The 20,024-nt window shown below is 40.3% G+C and overlaps 1 protein-coding gene across 5 annotated transcripts in view; it reads left to right on the top strand.

The window, feature by feature from the left end:
- The window catches only part of atxn1a (ataxin 1a), an 81,092-nt gene that overhangs the window by 50,072 nt on the left and 10,996 nt on the right, over window positions 1-20,024 (top strand). For 3 of the 5 annotated variants that reach the window (XM_032535802.1, XM_032535804.1, XM_032535803.1), the window contains one exon: window positions 9,182-9,297. The gene's annotated coding sequence lies outside the window, so the exon portion shown is untranslated. Of the gene's footprint in view, window positions 1-8,979; window positions 9,298-19,868 lie in introns of those variants that run through there. The other 2 variants (XM_032535805.1, XM_032535806.1) reach the window with 2 other exon arrangements.

Below are 20,024 nucleotides of genomic sequence, written 5' to 3'. Positions count from 1 at the left end.
GTGTGTTTCCAGTGTTGTTAATAGAGCTGCAGTACTGTATGTGACGGCCTCCAGCTGTGCTGAGTGCTTCTTAACTTTTGGATGCATTATATTTGGACTAAAAAAAGGTATCTATCCATCCAATGATGCATGATTCTTCCTGACTAAAGGCATGAAGAAACGATGATTGAACAGATGTTTGCAATTGGGATACAATGGAAACCTTCACTGATACATTTGTTGTTATAAAAAAGGTACTTAGCGCCTGTTAGAATTTCAAACTTCTTATTGACATCAGAGCAGGCCTGAGCTGCAGTTGTTTTTTTGGGATGTTAGTATTGTGTCTTCTCCGTTTGCTTTTCAATGAATGGTCATCTGAGAAGCGTGTATGTGTGTGAGTGGTAAACTGATAGGCCACGTGTAAAAAGTGGAACAGACTGTCTCCTTACAAGTCAGTCAAAGTTGCTGTACTAGCAAGAAGGAGGGAAATTCATTTTTTTTCTTTCCCTTGACTTTATCCAAAACACCTGCAGTCTTCAGAAATACCTCAGACATAGTTAAAGGTAACCGATTGCAAATAAAAAAAGAGAGCTGTGATATTCTGGAAGAACTTGGCCTGTAGTGATCCAGATTCCTACCAATAGGAAGTTTTTATATGGAACAAAAGAACCCAGAGAATGGCACGCTCCAACAAACACCAGCTAAATCGTTTTCTTTTTACCACCCACAGCACCAAAACGCAAAAAATGCATCAATAAAAAATTTGGTAAAAATACAGACACACATATCTGGAGATAACATTTTCACCTGTCTTCAGTTCCTAGAGAAAACAGCTATTACTTTGCTGTAAATTCAGTGCATAGTTTAAATTACATAATCTTTTACATGTAGCATTCATTGCAGCAGTTATCACATAGCAGTAACTGCTATTGGTAGTCAACATGAGAACCAGACTGTCTAGCTACGTGTGTGTGTGTGTGTGTGTGGTGTGGTGTGTGTGTGTTGTGTGTGTGTGTGTGGTGTGTGTGTGTGTGTGTGTGTGTGTGTGTGTGTGTGTGTGTGTGTGTGTGTGTGTTGTGTGTGTGGTGTGTGTGTGTGTTGTGTGTGTGTGTGTGAGAGAGATGGACATGACCTCTCTGCCTGAAAGCTGCCGGACAGAGATCACACACAGCGCACACGCACAGGACGATGTCCAACTGTCTGGTTTCGGGGCAATGAGCTCACAGCATTGGTCATAACAAACCCTCTCTCCATCAATCAGCTATAGAGTGCTCTGCTCTAGTAATGATGTCATCACACACACAAACACGCATACACACAGACCACACACTTATCTCATCCTCTTTGTTTTGACCTTGGGTTGCTCATTGGTGTGTGGTTGGTGTGTGTGTGTGTGTGTGTGTGTGTGTGTGTGCAGAATGTAAGAGGAAGGAGTGGCAATGGTCATTGCTTTGCAAATACTGCAGGAGAGGATGTAATCTGCTTATGATATGGGCTACATAAATCGCATCATGTGCATTAAACACACGCACACTAACACACACACACACACACGCACACTAACACACACACACACACACACACACACACACACCTTGTTGACACTCAGACAGAGCACATTTGTAAACGATAATTCAACTCTGAATGAAACATGCCACAATGCACATGATGTGCATGTGTGGGCTTAAAGAGTATGTATTGTGGTATTTAACACTGAACAACAAACATTTACAGCACATGTTTTGTCACGTAGACTCTCCATGAAAACCCGGAGACAATGCAGTGTGCCGGAAACTCTGTATGTGTGTTGTTTCAATTGCTGTTAAAATAATGCACAGTGCTTACTGATGTAGAAAATGTTTTGGCCTTGGGTAAAATCACTAAAAAAAGAAATGTGTGTGTAACAGCCACAATATAGCAGTGCACAACACTGAAGATGTTTCCTAAAATGCAGAACTTTGAGATCTCAGCATATCTGAAGAGATGAAGACTTGTCAGTAAATGTATAACTCTGCCCATGAAACTGAGCCTTCTTCAGTTGCGCACACACAAGCACATGTGAAGTGTATCTGTTTAAAATGACACCTTTCCTTTACCTACACACACGTACAGACCTACTCACTCTTGCGAAACTAATTGCTTCAAGATTAAAAACACACTACCACAGCTCAAGTGCACAGCCACAGTAACAAACAAACCACACACACACACCACAACACACACACACACCCACACACACACCACACACACACACACACAACACACACACACACACACACCACACACACACACACCAACACTGTGACTCTGTGTCCAGCTGTGTCTCTGCCAGGCGTAGGGCACAGGCCAGCACAGTGAGGTAAAGGAGTGGCAAGAACACTGACTGGCAAATCAGTGCCAATTAAAAATTAAGCTGTGGGTGTGGTGTGTGGTGTGTGTGTGTGGTGTGTGTGTGTGTGTGTGTGTGGTGTGGTGTGTGTGTGTGGGTGTGTGTGTGTGTGTGTGTGTTGTGTGTGTGTGTGTGTGTGTGGTTAGTGTCCTTGTTTGCATGCCAAGGATAGGTTGGCACAGAAAGCATGCTTCCTATTTCTCCGCATGCCCTTACGCAGCTTACAACACACACACACACACCACACACAAACACACCACACCACACACACACACACACACACACACACACACAAACACACACACACACACACACACACAGCCTTTGATTTGTCTCACCCCATTGTCTTTTTTTGGGAAGTTTTATGGACGTGCGTGTGTGCTCCACCCGCAAGTGAAGTTGTATAGCCTGACAAAGTTAAGCTCAGAACATTGCAATGAATAGAGAAGGCGTTGGGTGTTGAAATAGTGACGGTGTGTCCGTGAATGTGTGGAACAAGTGAAAACAGAATGAGAAAGAAAACTTAAAGCTATAGTGCATAGTTTCTGTCGCACCCATGAGGAATTCTAGTAATGACAACAACGCTATCATCCACACGATGCACGCCTTTGATGATCGCACACCACCCCCACCGCTCTTTCAAACATGCATAATGGACTCTAGTAGAGCTAATTATGTTGTAATTTTATATCCTCTTTGTCTCCTAAGCTGACCGCTGCTGTTGTCCTTTCTTAGCGGTGACGTAAAATGCATCACTCAAGCTTCTGCGAACAAATTTTGTAAACATAGCCATACTGAGAAATACAGAGAGAGTTTTGTAAAGCTGATAGGCTTAATTAGTTTTGCATCAACTCCTTTGGCAACAGCTTGAATGTAATGGACGTTCATTTCTATAAAATAGTTGCATACTATAGCTATAAAAGCAATAGATGCTTCCTTGAGCTGATTAGACAACTAATGAAACATTAGGGTCTAGGCTGACAAGTAAATATTTTGTCAATTAGTTGTTTTGGTCTACTACATGGTGTTGCAAACAATTGCAGTCATCGAACACTGAACATGAACTGAATCCCGTTTTCTTAAGCTTTGTGACTCCAATGGGTTTTTGAATAGTTTATTGAGCTTAATATATTAGACACCAAATTTTGAGATACATGGTTTTCACTGAAGAGAAACACTGTGCTCTTTTCCCCTACCCTGAATCAAAATGTCATATTTCATAAAAGTGTAAAGTATCTTCTAATTGCCTAGCTAGTCATTATTTCAGGTTTGTCAGTGCGTATTACCCACAGTAAAACATGTTGTTTCTAGTCTGAGAAATTGTTTGACTGTTACTGTAGTTGTCTAGGAATGTTAAGTCGACCATTGCTCTTTCTCTTTTGCTTTGGATACAACATTCAATCAGGTTTATTTAGACTATGATCAGCTCCTGCACCAACTTGTATCCATATTATTACATCATAACCAAACACCCATGGATTTTATGCACTTCTAATATACCCACTATAAAAATGTCCTTAATTAGGTTAGTTCTCATTGAAGAGAGTGGGTGAGAAGTATAACCTCCATCAGTAAAATGTTATGATATGTAACAGTAGGTTGTAGATCTCTAGATTTCTAATAGCAACCTTTCTTGATACAGTGTGGTTTGAATGCAAACATCCCGGATTGTCACTCGCCTGAGCTTTAGCCTGGAGGGTTACTAGCAGAGAATGGCTATAAATGGTTGGAAAGAGTTGGGCAGTGGAGGGAGAATTTATTGTAAATCTGGAAATGCTAACCTTTATTTTATGTTTGTCTTTGCTGAATGATTTGTATTTGCTTCCTGGCTTGTGATATTTCTTTCTTCTTTCCTTCCTTCTAACAGTGTATCATAAAAATGGATATTAAAAATAGTTCAGGTCAGCAACAGGAATTTTTGTTATGGCACTGAACCTCCCGCAGCTGCCACGTACACACTTCCACTAACTAACTTCCAGTAAATGAGTGTGGAATGGTTCATAAAGGATGGTGGTAAGTAAAAGGACACTGGTCTTTCCAGACATGTGTGCACCCAAGATAACATTCCTCCCTGCTTTGAGCACCTGGAACCTTCAAAGAGGGCTGATTCCTCACTTGTGGTATGACAGATATGCCGGAGACTAGGAAAATGGGCTTGCGGTTAAGGAAGGCATTTCCCTTAAGTGGGTGTACCTGATGGTCGTCACTCAGTCAACACACACACACACACACACACACACACACACACACACACACACACACACACACACACACACACACACCACAGCACACACACACACACACACACACCACACACCAAAAGACTTGCATTCTTCTGCCTCAGCTACCAAAACAGCGTGCAGACCTACTCAGCTCCCAAAGTATTGTGTGTGGGTGTGTGTGTGTGGTGTGTTGTGTGTGTTGTGTGTGGTGTGTGGTGGTGTTGGTGTGTGTGTGTGTGGTGTGTGTGTGTGTGTGTTGTGTGTGTGTGTGTGTGTGTGTGGTGTGTGCTCCTGTGATGTCTGTCATATGTATATTTATAAATGGTGAACTGGGTACTACAGGATGTAATTGGTTGCAGTAAATAGAAGAGAAGTTAAATGTCAAAGTCTTTGAGATGTTCACACTTCCATCTCCCTTAAAAGGTCCATTAAGAGCAAGCAAAACTGATTTATGTCACGCATTTTAAGTATGAAGCAATATGATTTGAACGTCATGTTCTGTACCCAGATTTACCTCAACCACACATTTATCCGGCAAGAGTTTGGCAATTGGTGTTTTGTTCCCTGGCCCTGCACTCCCATGTCAAAGTGTTCTTGGGCAAGACACTGAACCCCGAGTTGCCCCTGATGCTGCGCCATCGGAGTGTAAATGTGTGTGTGTGTTTATCTGATGAGCAGGTGACACCTTGTACGGCAGCCTCGGCCACAGTGTATGAATGTGTGTGAATGGTTCCTGTACAATGTAAAAGCGCTTTGAGTAGTCGTTGAGGCTAGAATAACGCTATATAAGAACCGTCTATTTACATTTAACTCCATTGTTAATTTTTTAGGGAATGCAACCTTCAGAGGCATTTTTGAGTAAATCTTTTGCTGATGTTAGCCTTTGGGCCACATCCTTGTGGTTGTACAGTCTACAGCCATTTTTTTAAATACTAGACTGCACTGTTAGGCAAAACTTGTACAGTAGGCAAAGGATTCGGCAACAGCCTTTTGGATTGTGGGTGGACAACCTTTTTTTTTTTTTACTACACTTGGCAAAGAGAGAATGGGAAGAATGTGAGCACTTAAAGACAGATGAAGTGATAGTTGAGCGGACAAAAGAATTCATGGAGTAATCACGCCAGCATCTAGTCAAGTACAGAGAAACTCTCACAAAAAGAACACTTTTTAGGCATGTTGAATATCATCACCTCTTAAGGCAAGGCAAGGCAAGGCAAGGCAGCTTTATTTGTATAGCACATTTCAGCAACAGGGCAATTCAAAGTGCTTTACACAAAATCATTAAAACAGATAAAACACAAGTACAAACAGTTAAAAGTCATAAGCATTAAAAATCAATAAGGCACATGAATAGACAGTTAAAAACAAAATAGAAACATTAGGACACATAAAACACAAGAATAAAAGTTACAGTGCAGCATAAGAAAGAAATGAGCATTCATTTAAAGAAAGGCAGCATCAAAAAGGAAGGTCTTCAGCCTTGATTTAAAAGAACTGAGAGTAGCAGCGGATCTACAGGTTTCTGGGAGTTTATTCCAGATATGAGGAGCATATTAAGCTAGATCACCACAAACAAATGAATGACCAAAAATTGTGAACCCATCCACCCATTGTGGCAGAATACAACAGCAGGACATGCACATGAAAGACTGTACTTAAATATTTTGTTAAGTGTGTAAATCACTCATTCAGTCAATTACACACTATGTCCTACTTTCAGCTGTACTGGCAAACCTGTTAACGTACTGTAAGTTTCTCTTATTGACGGTGTCAGGTAGATTTCTTGACCTGCATAAAACATTTCTTTGACCCCTGTGTTTCACTGAGTAAGGTAGACTATTATACACAAGAATAGCACCAACTCTCTCTCTCTCTTTCTCTCTCTCTCTCTCTCTCTCTCTCTCGCTCTCTCTCTCTCTCTCTCTCTCAACTACACACACTCAAGCAATCACACGTTTTTACTCTTTGGATTCAATGAGAAAAAGAGTGATGGTGTGAAGGAGAGAAGTACAGCCTCACACACTTCAATCAGCACGGTGATTTGTACACAAATGATATGCTTCGGTCAATTAAGTGCATGTACTGCAGCATTGAACATTGAACTGATCAGCACGGTGGCTAAGTGGTTAGCACTTCTGCCTCACAGCAAGAAGGTGCTTGGTTCGAATCCAGGTCGTTCCGGGCCTTTCTGTGTGGAGTTTGCATGTTCTCCCCGTGTTTGCGCGGGTTCCCTCCGGGTGCTCCGGTTTCTTCCCACCATAAAAGACATGCATCCTAGGTAGGACTACAGTTGAAAACTAGCCAATTGGCTTAAAGATGGTGAACTGTTCATTAATGTGCATTGTCCTAATCAAATAAAAATAAATAAAATTGATCCGCAAACAAGTAACAGGACTCTGTTGTGAATTTTAAACCTAAGCATCTGTTTTATGATGTTTTGTGATATTTGTGTTATGTTGACAACATTATCTTCATGACAGCTATTTTTTATTTTTTATTTTTTGTTTCTTATTTATTATATATTGTATATTAGGCCTTCTGATAGTTATATAAGAACTGCCCAAACTTGGTAGTCTAGAAACGCCCTCTACACTGGCACAGCCTTGTGAAATGATGGAGCAGGACAGAGAATGAGGGTTATATGAAACCCTCATTCTCTGTCCTGTCCTCCTCCTTCCTTTTTCCACTGACATTTTTCAGCTTTCCATACTCCCTGCTGTGTCTCGCTGGCTGTGCCAGTGTTGTCCTCCCAGTGAGTTCTATCTGCCTCTTCTCTGCCACCATCTGTTTCTCTCTCTCTGTCTTCTTTCCCTCTGCCTTCCTAATGCCTTGTTCTCTCTGTGTCTGTTTTACCTCATCATCCATTCTATTCTCTCCATCTGTCTTCCTTCCTGTTACCACTGGATCTCTCCTACTGTTTTTCTCTTCTTTTAACTTTGGCTGTTACTCAATCTCTTTTTTTGTCTGTCTCTTCTCTTATCTCCGTCCTTCTTTCTACCTTGCTTTTTTAACACCATATGATGGACTCCTTTGCCTGTTGGTGTCTGCTAATCCATAGTTTCAGCACGCATCTATATTCTGCCTTACTTACACACATTACAAACATCTTTAGTACACACAAACCTTGCTGCTTTCTGTTTGCCTTAAGCTTAATATGTGTGTGCCTTCATGCTTAGCTTAAGCCTGACACTATACTATACTCCACTGTGGAAGCCTATTGATTTTCCCATGTCTACCATACCAGACAGTCCTCTGTTTTGTTTCTCTTGTTTTGCGTCTGCCTCACTGTCCTATTATCATATGTAATTTCCACCCTAACTCTCAATTCTCTGTAGAATAGAGTCGTCATGTATACTGTAACATAAGAAGTGTGCGTGGAATTATATATTTTTCACCATTACTAATGTAACATACAAAACCAGCCACATGCTGTTATTCCCCTCTATGTCTTTCCTAAGCTTTCCCACAGCTAGACAGCAAGACAAACACACTCCTACCCACCTCTTTCATTGTATTCAGACATGTAAAAAGTGGGTCAGTAGGATGTTTGACGTCCCACACACCTCCACACACACACACACACACACACACACACACACACACACACACACACACACACACACACACTGCAGCTGGGAACATGTATCACGTATCGCCCTGTAAAATCCCCATCATTCCACCACAACCTGCTTAATTGGTCCCACAGAGTGTGTGCACGCTGTTGACGATCAGCCAGTATGTCTATTATGCCGGTGTGTGGGTGTCTGCTTAAATCAGCTTGTTGCCTTTTTGATGTCTTTAAAGATGCACTGGAGTTTTTTTTCCCTCCATGAATATGACAGGTCCTGTTTTTAATGATGACCTGTATTTGCATTGTTGTTTTTAAAAGAATAAAACATTATGCAAACAGTAGCAAATGAAAGCTACAGAATGAAAAAATGCATGGTGAAAATGTCAAACGAGAGTAAGGTCTAAAGGCCTCAAGCAAAAACATTTAACAGAAAGAATGCGTAGAAATTCTTCAAAAGAGAATATATATATATGTATATATATATATATATATATATATATATATATACATATATATATATATAAATATACACATACATACAGCGGGTTTTCATTGGTCTTTCACTAACTTAATGTCTCATAAACGCTCTTTTGTACCACACATATAACCCATTCCATTTTTGTGGTAAAGTTAACTCTTTTTTTTCTCTTCAAGTCTATGTAGATTACTCATTCAGGGGCTCTACAGTCATCGCCATCAATAGCCATGTTTGTAGTGCTTTACTGTGGGATCTGTACTAATGTGCACATACAGAAAATCAGAGGCTATTGGGAAGTAAAAGACAAATGTTTTGCGTGTCATGTGTTTGCTGCCACAACTTTTTTGATGTAAAATGTGACAATCCCATTATGTTGTTTATGCGTATGGATCAAAGCTAAGTTACATAAACCTGGTGATGCATGTGTCGGCCAGCTGATGCGTACACCACAGTGTATAGTATTTCAATGTGTCCTGTCATGTTATAATCTGTGCTTTCCCTACCTTAGTGTCAACTTTTGTTGTTGTTGCTTCATCCACCAGGGAGTGCTGAGTCCCTGAGTCAACACTCTGCATTCTGGGATAATCTGGAACCCTCTCCATGGGCTGTACCACCTGGTGAAGAACCAGGGGGGTCTGGAGGAGTTGTGTTGAATGAGGTGAGATTGTCCCCATCTCTTAACATGTGCCTACTTCAAGGTTTTCATTTAAATAAATTCAGTTATTTTTTAGCTATGTAAACTGGTTTAATGAATAGATGGAGACTTATATCAAGTTGAATTGAAGTTGTACAGTGGTTCACTGCATACTGCTGAATCAATACTGACAAACTGCTGCCATGTTGCTATTACAACCTAAAAGTTGCTAGTCTGACTGTCATGTTTAATTTGATATTACTAATTCTGACGTCAAGAAATTTTCAGCCCTGTGTTTTCCTTATAGCCAAGAGCATTGCTTTGTCACCCTGGTCACACTCCAAATGCATGTTAAGTAAAGTGCATTTGGTTTTAATGTGAGTGAAGTTGCACCTACTCACATACTCGCTACTCGCAGTGAATGAACCAAGGTTTTCCGCAAAACAGCACAATTGTAAATGTATGGCTCCAATTAATGGCTCACTCTCCTAATCCTCATTCTCTGTCATGAAACATAATGGTATATTTACCCACTTTTTCAATATGTATAAAGATTTAAGAAAAGACTAGTCTAGTCTGCCTATTACAAGTCTGCCTAGTGACTGAGTGTTTGTCTGCTGTATGATACTGCATTCAAGCTCTTTGTTGGAGCAGCAATATATTTTCATGCATAACACCTTCAGGAACTAGTTAGTGAGGGGTCTTCCTGTGAGAATGGATGTCTTATTGGCAGTGCTGAGAGCGCAAAAAACACCCTATAAATAATGTCTCTGGGAGGCATGAGGAGGTGGATGTATTTTAGTTTATCGCTTTGTTTATAATCATTACTCATGTGAGTGTTTGGGTGGCTAATGTCTCTGCAAGTTCATTGATGAATCTCTTTATAAAACAATTTTGCCATTCTATTCTTTAAATTAGTAGCAAACCACAAGCTACAACTGCTTTGATACTTGTCTGATTTACTCGCGTTATTGATTCCCAGAGGAGAAATTCTCTTTTCACTTCCTCCCCTTCCACTGGCAAGTAAGATTGCAGGGTCAGCTGCAGAAAAGCACCTTTGGAGCTGCTGGAGATTGTCTTGCTTGCAGACATTTCTGCAGAGCAAATGCTCAAGGTCAAGGATTTAAACTCCGGCCTTCTGGTTGATGTATAGTTTCTCTCTTGTCACTACAGTATAAGGCATTCTTACAGTGAGTTAAAGAAAATCAATATGAACAAACATATAAGCAAAGGTTTTCAAGTTCTCTCCCTCCACGTTGCCTTGCCTGACTGGAGATGAGTGTTATTTTCCACTCGCCTCTTTCCCTGAGGGATGCTCTGCATGTCTGTTTACTGCTGTCATGAGCAATAAACAATGGACATGGGTGACTAATAACAAACACTAACCAACCTCCACCAGGAGTCTGCATGCAGAGTGGAAGATTAATGTTGGATCTCACTAGAGTGTCAAGATGCTAATTGGCAGGTTAAGTCTCAAGGCAGCACTTATCTGTCCAGCTATGAGCAAATAATATGCATCACAAACTAATTAAAAACATTTCATTATTGCACAGTACAGGCATCAACAGTGCAGACATAAAAAGTAATACTGGGTGAATGTCCTGAGCAATGAACTCTGCTGAAAAATCTAGAAGTCACTGCTAAAAGTTAATTTGCTTAAATATTTCTTTGCATGTGTGAGTGATACAATCATTTTTGGTTAAGTATAATCAAATCAATAAGTAGATAACAGTAGTGTGATTTTCAAATGTTGTCTATTGTGTTACACATTAAACTAGTCTAGTCATATTTGTTGAAATCAGATCTGCCGCAACGCCTTGTTGAACACTATGAACCGTTTTTTAAAAGAAAAGTATTATTTGTGGCAACTCATTGTGAATGAGGTTTAAGTATTTCTTCTGCAGTAGCCTATGTCCATATTTTTGGAGTGGAAAGCATATTCCTGCCTGTTGTTCTGTTGCCTCAATTTTCAATCATTTTGGTGCACAATGGAAGTAGGGAGTGCAGAGTGGTCCTTGTTTTAGACAAACACGCTTGTTTAAGTGAACGCAAACACACACACACATGCACACGTACGTACACATTCACAGGCCGAGCATTTACCCCACAGGGAGAAGAGAGTTTGGAGAGGGCTGCAGTTCCCCTGCTGGAATCTCTGTCTGTCTTCCTCTCTCACTTGCTTTCTCTTTTTTGCCTCTTGGTTCATTCCAGTTCATTTCAGTGAAGCTTTATTAGCGTGACCTGCTATTTAAAAACATGTTGCCAATGCATATATTTAAGCTCAGAGCAAGACTGCAGTGTTTTTCTCCCTCTTTTTTAAAATCCAAATGAGCTTTATTACCATAACTGTATGTACATTACTGCCAAAGCATGTTGTACAAGGTTTACAATTCAGAAATGTGCCTCTGTCTTTTTTCCTTTCTGTTTCTTTCACCGTGCTGATCGAAGTGTGTGAGGCTGTACTTCTCTCCTTCACACATCACTCTTTTTCTCATTGAATCCAAAGAGTAAAAACGTGTGATTGCTTGAGTGTGTGTAGTTGAGAGAAAGAGAGGAGAGAGAAGAGAGAGAGAGAGAGAGAGAGAGAGAGAGAGAGAGAGAGAGAGAGAGAGAGAGAAAGAGAGAGAGAGAGCTATTCTTGGCTGGTTAGGGAAGTCTTGGCTCCCTGGCGTATGGGAAAAGGGATTTTGGCAAGTCTTGAACCAAGGCATTCCTTTATGCTGTCCTCTTAAAACATTCACACACAGAGACAGACACACAAGCTTGTTTTTGTTACTTCGGAGGACATTGCATTGACTTAAATTATCCTCTGGAGACTTAACCATAAACGCTACATGCTAAACCGAACCATTATACTAATTACTAATACTAATGTAATGGTTTACCTTGAGTGGACAGGACCCACAACATATATAATAGAACACACACACACACACACACATACCACACACACACACACACACACACACACACACACACACACACACACACACACACACACACACACCGTGTTCTGCATAATATACTCAAATCAATTGCCTAAGGAGTGGATTGGGAGTGGGAGGTTGTCTGCATGACTTCTATCAGCTAATAGATCTCATACTGTAAGTCTTTTTCTCTATGTCCATTTCACTCCCTTCCTTCTCTCTCTCTCCCTACCTATCACTGCAGTGTCAATACTACAAGGTGATATCACTGTCTCTCTATCTTTTTCCTGCTTCTCCTTCATCCTCCTCCTCCTCCCCCCGTCCTTCTCTCCTCTCCTCTTTGTATCCTCTTTCAAGTGTGTGTGTGTGTGTGTGTGTGTGTGTGTGTGTGTGTGTGTGTATGCCAAAGCTTCTAAAACATGTTATTTTCAATCCATAAGACAGTTGCATGCCTGCAAAAGAGTTTGTACCCACAAATACGTTTTTTTTGTCTTGCTGTTTTTTGCTCAGTTTGAAAAGGTCGAGCCAGCGAATGTCACCAAGATGGAATTGTTTGATCAGTGTTTGTGTACACTATACGTGTTTGTGTGTGTGTGTGTGTGTGTGTGTGTGTGTGTGTGTGTGTATTTCTGTGTGTGACAAACAAAGAGAAGTGTATGCAGTTAATCTGGCTTTCTGTCTACTCTCATCTCTCTCTGCAATCCCCCACTCAAATCACTCTTACACTTGAATAGCAGTAGAGTAGCCTCCATATGCAAACTGGTTTGTTAAGTCAGAAGGCGCTGAAAGGTGGATATTTAAGCAAGAACATGAACTATAGCTCAGCTAATTGCAGAATGTAATTAAATTCCAATAATGGGGAATGTGGGTGTTAGAGTCAAAATATTTTTTACTTATTAGTATTTTAATGTATATTTTTCTTTTCTCCATTCAGTTGTAATACATCTTTGTTTTCATATATACGATAGTTATTATTCAAAATAATTGTGTTATTTCAAAGACATTTACTGTTAAAAATTGACTTTTATTTTATATTAAACTTTTTAAATGATAATGTTTAATGTTTTAGTTGTTGTAAGTATACATTTACTCACACCAATCTTTAAAACAGAATTGCTGTTTAGATTATGTGTTTATAAATTGTTTTTATATTAACCAATATGTTATTTACAAAGGTGTCGGTAAACCTTGCAAATTCATTATTTATGTAAGGGTATCATATTGAGATTGTTAAGAGTTTTTTTTATATATAATAATCCCCACAAAGTACAGTATCATCATAGTCAAAGAATCATAGAATAACAGAATGTATCATCAAAGAAGAGTTAGACAGAGAAATAACCATGTGTGTACAGAAGAAAAGCTGCTCCTGTGATATTTGTGCATTCTTTCAAACTTCAAATTTATGAAATATTCTGTGGATTCTTTTAGTGAAGGGTTACCATGAAGAGACCCTCAATATTTCAGTTATTCATAAAGCAAAAGTATTTACCAGGCCATTTGATGTCTTAATTTTCTGTCATATTGTTGCAACATAAAAACATCCTTTTGCTAAAAGCACACGTAATACATGCTTCACTCTGTAGATATTACCCAATCAGCTGGAGCCATTTTCCCTTCTGTGAGTCTAATACTGTAGCAATCAGCATGGCTATTCAACATGATTATATACTTTTGATTGTATAGAGTGAGTGGACTTGCATATGGGGTTGTGTAGTCTATTGTTGTGTTCAATGACAGTGCTGGGCAGCATGCAGACACCTGTGGAGTGTGTTGTCATTGTGTGCCTGGCAGTGGAATTTGTTTGTCTGAATAATGGCTGAGTTCAGTATGGGTCCGGTGTGTAATGCATGTGTGTCCTGTTGAGTCTCAGAGGTGCTGGATGCGTCAAGCAGAGGGCTTTGATGATTTGTGCAAAGTCTTTGTGTTCAACTAGTGCTGCTGCCTGTCCGACATTTTTGTGCTTGTGCCTTTGAAAAGGTGAAACACATTATTTATAGACAAGGACACATGCTGAGCAGTCACCCATCTCTCCTTCATCCACACAATACACACTACCATGCCCGTTCATGCCTATTAGTGCCAGTCTGCCGGCCTATGCCCATTATATGGGGATAGTTCACCTTCCGCTCACATAGCAGTATTGTTCTCTGTCCTAGATGTGGAAACATACAGGCACCACAGTCTTTTTTATTTAAAGAGAAAAAGTGTGTGTGTGTGCTGACAAGCATATAAAGCAGTGTTAGTCTACACAGTTGTGTCTTTATTGCCGTTTGTCTTCTCAGGCGCTGTTTAGCACCGTTCTCCCTGCAGCTCCTCAGAATCACACATCCCACACCTGTCACACTCATGTCATCTTATTGCATGCTTTTATTTCTCACCATGTCACACCCACATAAAGGAGTCACAGGAGAACAAAAATGAGGTGCGACAAACAGAGGATTTGCTTTAAATTTGCAATACAAAATTACAAAGTTACTTTTATTACCAAATCCCTTTTTTGAATACTGAGTGATACATTTTCAGAATTATTCAATAATGACTATAAAAGCAAGGGAATGTCTAACTTTACTTTACTAAGTATTCAACTTTCAGTTTGGATAGGATTTCCTGACTTAATTTTACCAATGAAATGCCAGCTTACATCGTTAAAGTAGTCTGCTATTTGAAGAATCACATTGTGCAAACTTCTATCACATCTCACATCATAGTCTTGGCCCTGTAGAAGGATGTGGAAAAATATTTCCGCGTTCCAAATTACTAATTGAGCTTACAAATTCTCCATATTCCATTTTTAAAGTGAATGACATTCTATTTTAATACATGTAAGGGTCTCATGTTAAAGAAAAGGCAAAGGAGTGATAGCTGTGTGGGTAGAGTGATCAATGGATGGTGTTATGGTGAATGGTGTTTAAATTTCATCCATCTTTCCCTTATCTCCTTGCAACTGCCTCCCCTCCTACATTTTCTTTCTTACTCCCTGTGGTGCAGTAACACACATTCTCTGAACAGGATTATAGACAGTATTGTCTTTGAAATAATATTTGGGGGTTTATGTCTGCGTTTGCCCTTGAATGAGTGTGCTGGAACTTTGCCTGCATATTTGTGTGTCTGACTGTCTGTGATGACTGGCTTTTGTTTGTGTGTGTGGGTGTTTGCGAATGCATGCTTTGTACATGTGTCAAAAATGAAAGAGTAATAGAGCATCAGATCATCGTTTGTTTGTGCGCACGTGCACGTCTGAATGAATGTTTACACATTTGTGCGTCTGTATGTGTGTACTCAGTAGGATTATACAGCAATAGAGGAGCTTAGCAGTGATTTGCCCATCCATTCCAGTCCCTCCCTAATCCTGCACACACGTGTAGGAAAACTCCAAACTCATCACACTTGTAACACAGACAGTCTTTCATTCAAAATGTAGCATTGTGCATAAATTTGGATTGTAAAAATCTCTCACCACACAAACATTGATTAATAATATATATTGTTATATATATATATACATATATATATGTATATATATATATATATACATATATACATATATATATATGTTGTATACGATGTTCTTATTCCATAATGATATATTTTCAGTTTAGTCATTTTCACTACCAGTGAATCCAGCAACAATCAATGCAAGATACTGTACATGTTTCAAATCGCCATTAGAATTGCTGAAAGTAATTTTCTACAGTTGTGTAGTATTACAGATTTCACATACAATAATACGTTTACATTACCCAACATTAACAGAATCTATTAAATTCATAATACCTATCCTATGTGTAGTCAAGTTGTGATCTATGGAGACACCCTCTACAACCCTTTGCCCAATTTAGTTTTTACATTTTTTACAGTAACCTCTGGCCTCTCTGTTGGTACCCATGCCCACCACTCTAAAGGATCACTTGTCCCCACGTTCTTTCTATTCCTTGCTGTCTATCCTGCTCCATGTTGAAGGAAATGGTGTTGTACTAAGGGGTTCTGCCTTTGTAAAGCCAGACTTGCAGTGATTGTTTGTGTTTGGAATGTGACCGGTAGATGGCTCTGCACCTGCTGTCTCTCGCACACGCACACGCACACGCACAGACGGCACCGCACACGGCACGCTTCACGCACCACGCGAAGCCGCCGCCCACTCCACACCCACCAGAGCGCCCGCCGCGAGCGCAAGGCAAAACACCCAAGCTATACCCACACCACCGGCGCCAAACCGCACACCCAGGCACACAATTTAACCCCCCACCACCCCACAGCCAACCGGCCCCCCGGGCCCCTCCCGCGCCCGCAGTCCCACGCCCACCCCCTAGGCACCAGACACACACAAGTAACACCCCGAAGCCAAACGCACGCAAAGCCACCCCGCACACCAAAACAGCCACCCCAGCACAACACACCAAACTTAGCAGCAGCACCCCCACTTCACACCCACACCCCGGACCGAGCGGACACACACCCCATCACCAAGACCCCCACCGCCGGCCCAAGAGGCTCCGTATGTCCTCACACACACACACACCACACACACACACAACAGACACACACACGCACAGCACACGCACACCGCAACGCACACGCACACCACACACACACACACACCACACACCACACAATACCCATCTATCCGCCTTTCGTCTCTGTCGGTGAAAGTCTCAGCTCTCGGTTTATCCAATGTCTTTCCATCTGTGTGTGTGTGTGTGTGTGTGTGTGTGTGTGTGTGTTGTGTGTGTGGTGTGTGTGTGTGTGCGTGTGGGCGACTTAGAGAGCGGGAGAGTGTGTGAGAGGGAGCAGTCTGTGATATGTATATAGGTGAGTTTATATATAGAAACTTTTCATCAGTTTCCTTAGTGATTGGCTCTGACTGAGTCTGTGAAAGAAGAGAGAAGAGTGTTATTTTCTGAGGAAAATTTTACTGCACTTAACATTGATTCCTATTACAAGGTGATTTTTTACTGAATTTTGATTTTGATGTTATGAATGATTTTTTAAAATTATAATTGCTTGTGTTTACCACAAATAAATTATTTGAAATAGCTCCTTATGAAAAAAAGAATATGTTTTCAACATCCAGCAGTGTAAAAGAGACCATTGTGATTTCGCATTATACTGTACATATAAAATCCAGAAGTCATGTAGTAGAGATGTATGAGGAGGTGGCCGCTTTATAAAGAGATTTTTAACCTCAGGGATAATAAAACATGGATTTTGCAGGAGTGACACTTGATAATACCAAGTTATAATCAAGTAGTAATATTCTAGTGATGGTATGCATGTTATTAAAATCCAACCAAAGCAGGTACCTCTGTGGAAATGGTTAGACAACAGGGGGAGATGTGAAGAAACTGGATATTTATGTGGGTCTAGAGTATGGGTTTGGTGGTGGAAAGACTTTGACTTTTGTTTATTGATCCTTTTGGGATGACCCTCACAAGGAAATTTAAATTTCCAGTAGCAGTTTTAAGCAGCTTGCAAAAAATTTATAAAAATACAGTTCAGAGAAAATAACAGTATAAAAATAACAACAATAATAATAATAATAATAATAATAATAATAATAATGATGATGATGATGATGATGATGATAATAATAATAATAAAGCCTTTGGCTATAAAAAGACCTTCAGCATAAATGATTAGTAAAGAGCTCTTCGCTCATCTCTTGGTGCCTGTTCTCCACCCCTATTACTTCTCTCTCTCTCTCACTGCTTTCACTTGACGGCAGATTGTAAACAAACCCACACAAACGAATTATGATTAAATGCAGAGAGGCTCCAATTAACTGCCAAGGCAACTGAAACGACTGTGAAACAAATATACAGTCTAGTCTGGTTTTTCTCTCAATCTCTTCTGATTTGCCTTTCTGTCTTATTCTTACGTGTTTAAGTCAATCGACCTGTATCTTTTTCTTCACTTTTACTCTTGTCAGTCTGTTTCTTTATATCCTGGTCTCTTACTTCAAGTTGTTATTTAGAACCTTTTCTTTTAAAACTTAATAGCGATATTAAAAACAACGCTGCAGTTGAAATATGTACAAGACAAACGGGTTAGAAGACACACACCTTGATAATGTTACAACTTTTAGAAGTACGCCTAAAAAACATATTTCGTAAAAAAAAAAAAAAAAAAAATGTTTCGAAACAATTACATGGTTTAGTTTTAAAAAAAACGAGAAGGGAATTTTGTGATTTGTTGGCACCGCTCTGTAGCAAATCAGGAACTGGGTCTCCAAAATGAGCAGCAACAACTCACAAAAAATGAAACAGTAGCTACAGAAAGTAAAACTGCCCCAACACTCCAAGTAGAGATAAACAAACAATGTAAAACATCATCACTCACAGTGTTTATTAACAAAATGAATATTTCTTTTAAAAAGTGCACAAAGAACTCTCAGATTACCACTTTTCAATCCTCTCATCCAGCCGAGCCTCTCTGGGTGCAATTCGTTAGTTCTTTTAGTCCTCTTTGACACAGTAAAAGCAAACTTTTACTGTCTCCTGCCCTGCAATAGTTAAACTCTGAAATGAATATCCAATGTTGAACACCAGGATTGATATCAAGCTGACAGGAAGACCAACCATCACAAACAGGATGTGTTTTTAGTGTATGTTTAGACCCATTCAGTCCAGTGGGAATCATTACTATTCTGCATGTGTGTGTAAACATCTTATTAGTGAGTGTTCACTTCTTCCCTTGCGTGCTACGTCTCTTAGCATTGAGGAGCACATTTCATCTGTATATACTTCCAAATGGTCTTTTAACTGGGTCAGCTAACTAACGGAAATAGGCTGCTGTTTGCTGTCAGTGAGGCAATCAGTCATGACATCTAGTGGTTGAAAGTAGGAAGTGCAGCCTTGTTGAAGGTGAGCATGACGCACAGTGTCTGCAAAAGGGGGAAATAGATAGTGGTTTGGATGTTGCTTCTGTCAGTGTTCTCATTATGTTTTTCTCAAGCCAGCATGTTGAAGCATAGAGTGGGGTTGTATATGTGAGAGTGGATCTATTTACATGTGCAGTATGTGTATGTCTGCCAAACATTCTCTGGTTCCAACTTCTCAAAAGAGGATTCAGTGTTTTTTTTCACTTTTATATCATTTTAAATTAAAGATCTGGTTGGATGAAAATAAACTTTTTAAAAACATCACCTTGGGCTCTGGGAAATTATGATGGACATTTTTCACCAGTGTTTGACATTTCATAGGTCATGACTCATCAATAAATTAAGAAAAGAAACCACAGATTAATTATAGTTTCAGCCCCAGATACATGCATATCTGTGTAAGTTAACGTTCATGTACTCTCTCTATAATCTCCAGTGCCTACTCTCTCCCTCCCTCTCTATCTCTCCCATACTCCCCCTCTCTGCCCTTCTCACTGTAACAACCTCCCACCCTCTCTCTCTCTCTCCCTCTAGTTCTTTTTCGCTGCTTGTAAGCGGTCTCTGGGCGTGCAGCCAGCTGGCGTGTGTGTGTTTTTTGAATGAATACCTGATGAAGTTGGCCAAGCGAACCGTGGGAGGGGCCCTGTGTGTGTGTGTGTGTGTGTGTGTGTGTGTGTTTGTGTTTGTGCAGGGCACACAGGGCAGACAGTGTGAGAGCTTTGGCTTGCATTCAGCTCCTTGCATAATACACGTTGAAGCTCTGCATGCGGGACTCCCTCCCTGTGGGCGTGTGCAAGTGTGTGCTACCAATTTTGTGTGTGTGATCACCTGAGTACTGTGTATCAGTGGTTGTGAGGGAGCTTCCTGTCTTGCTGTCAAGATTTAGGAGAGAGGCTGTTTGCTGTGTGTGAGTGTGTGTGTCTGTAGTGTTTGTTTGGATGGGG

The sequence above is a fragment of the Etheostoma spectabile genome, chromosome 14 (assembly GCF_008692095.1).
Source record: "Etheostoma spectabile isolate EspeVRDwgs_2016 chromosome 14, UIUC_Espe_1.0, whole genome shotgun sequence".
NCBI lineage: Eukaryota > Metazoa > Chordata > Actinopteri > Perciformes > Percidae > Etheostoma > Etheostoma spectabile.
This window is presented reverse-complemented; position numbering and strand designations above follow the sequence as displayed.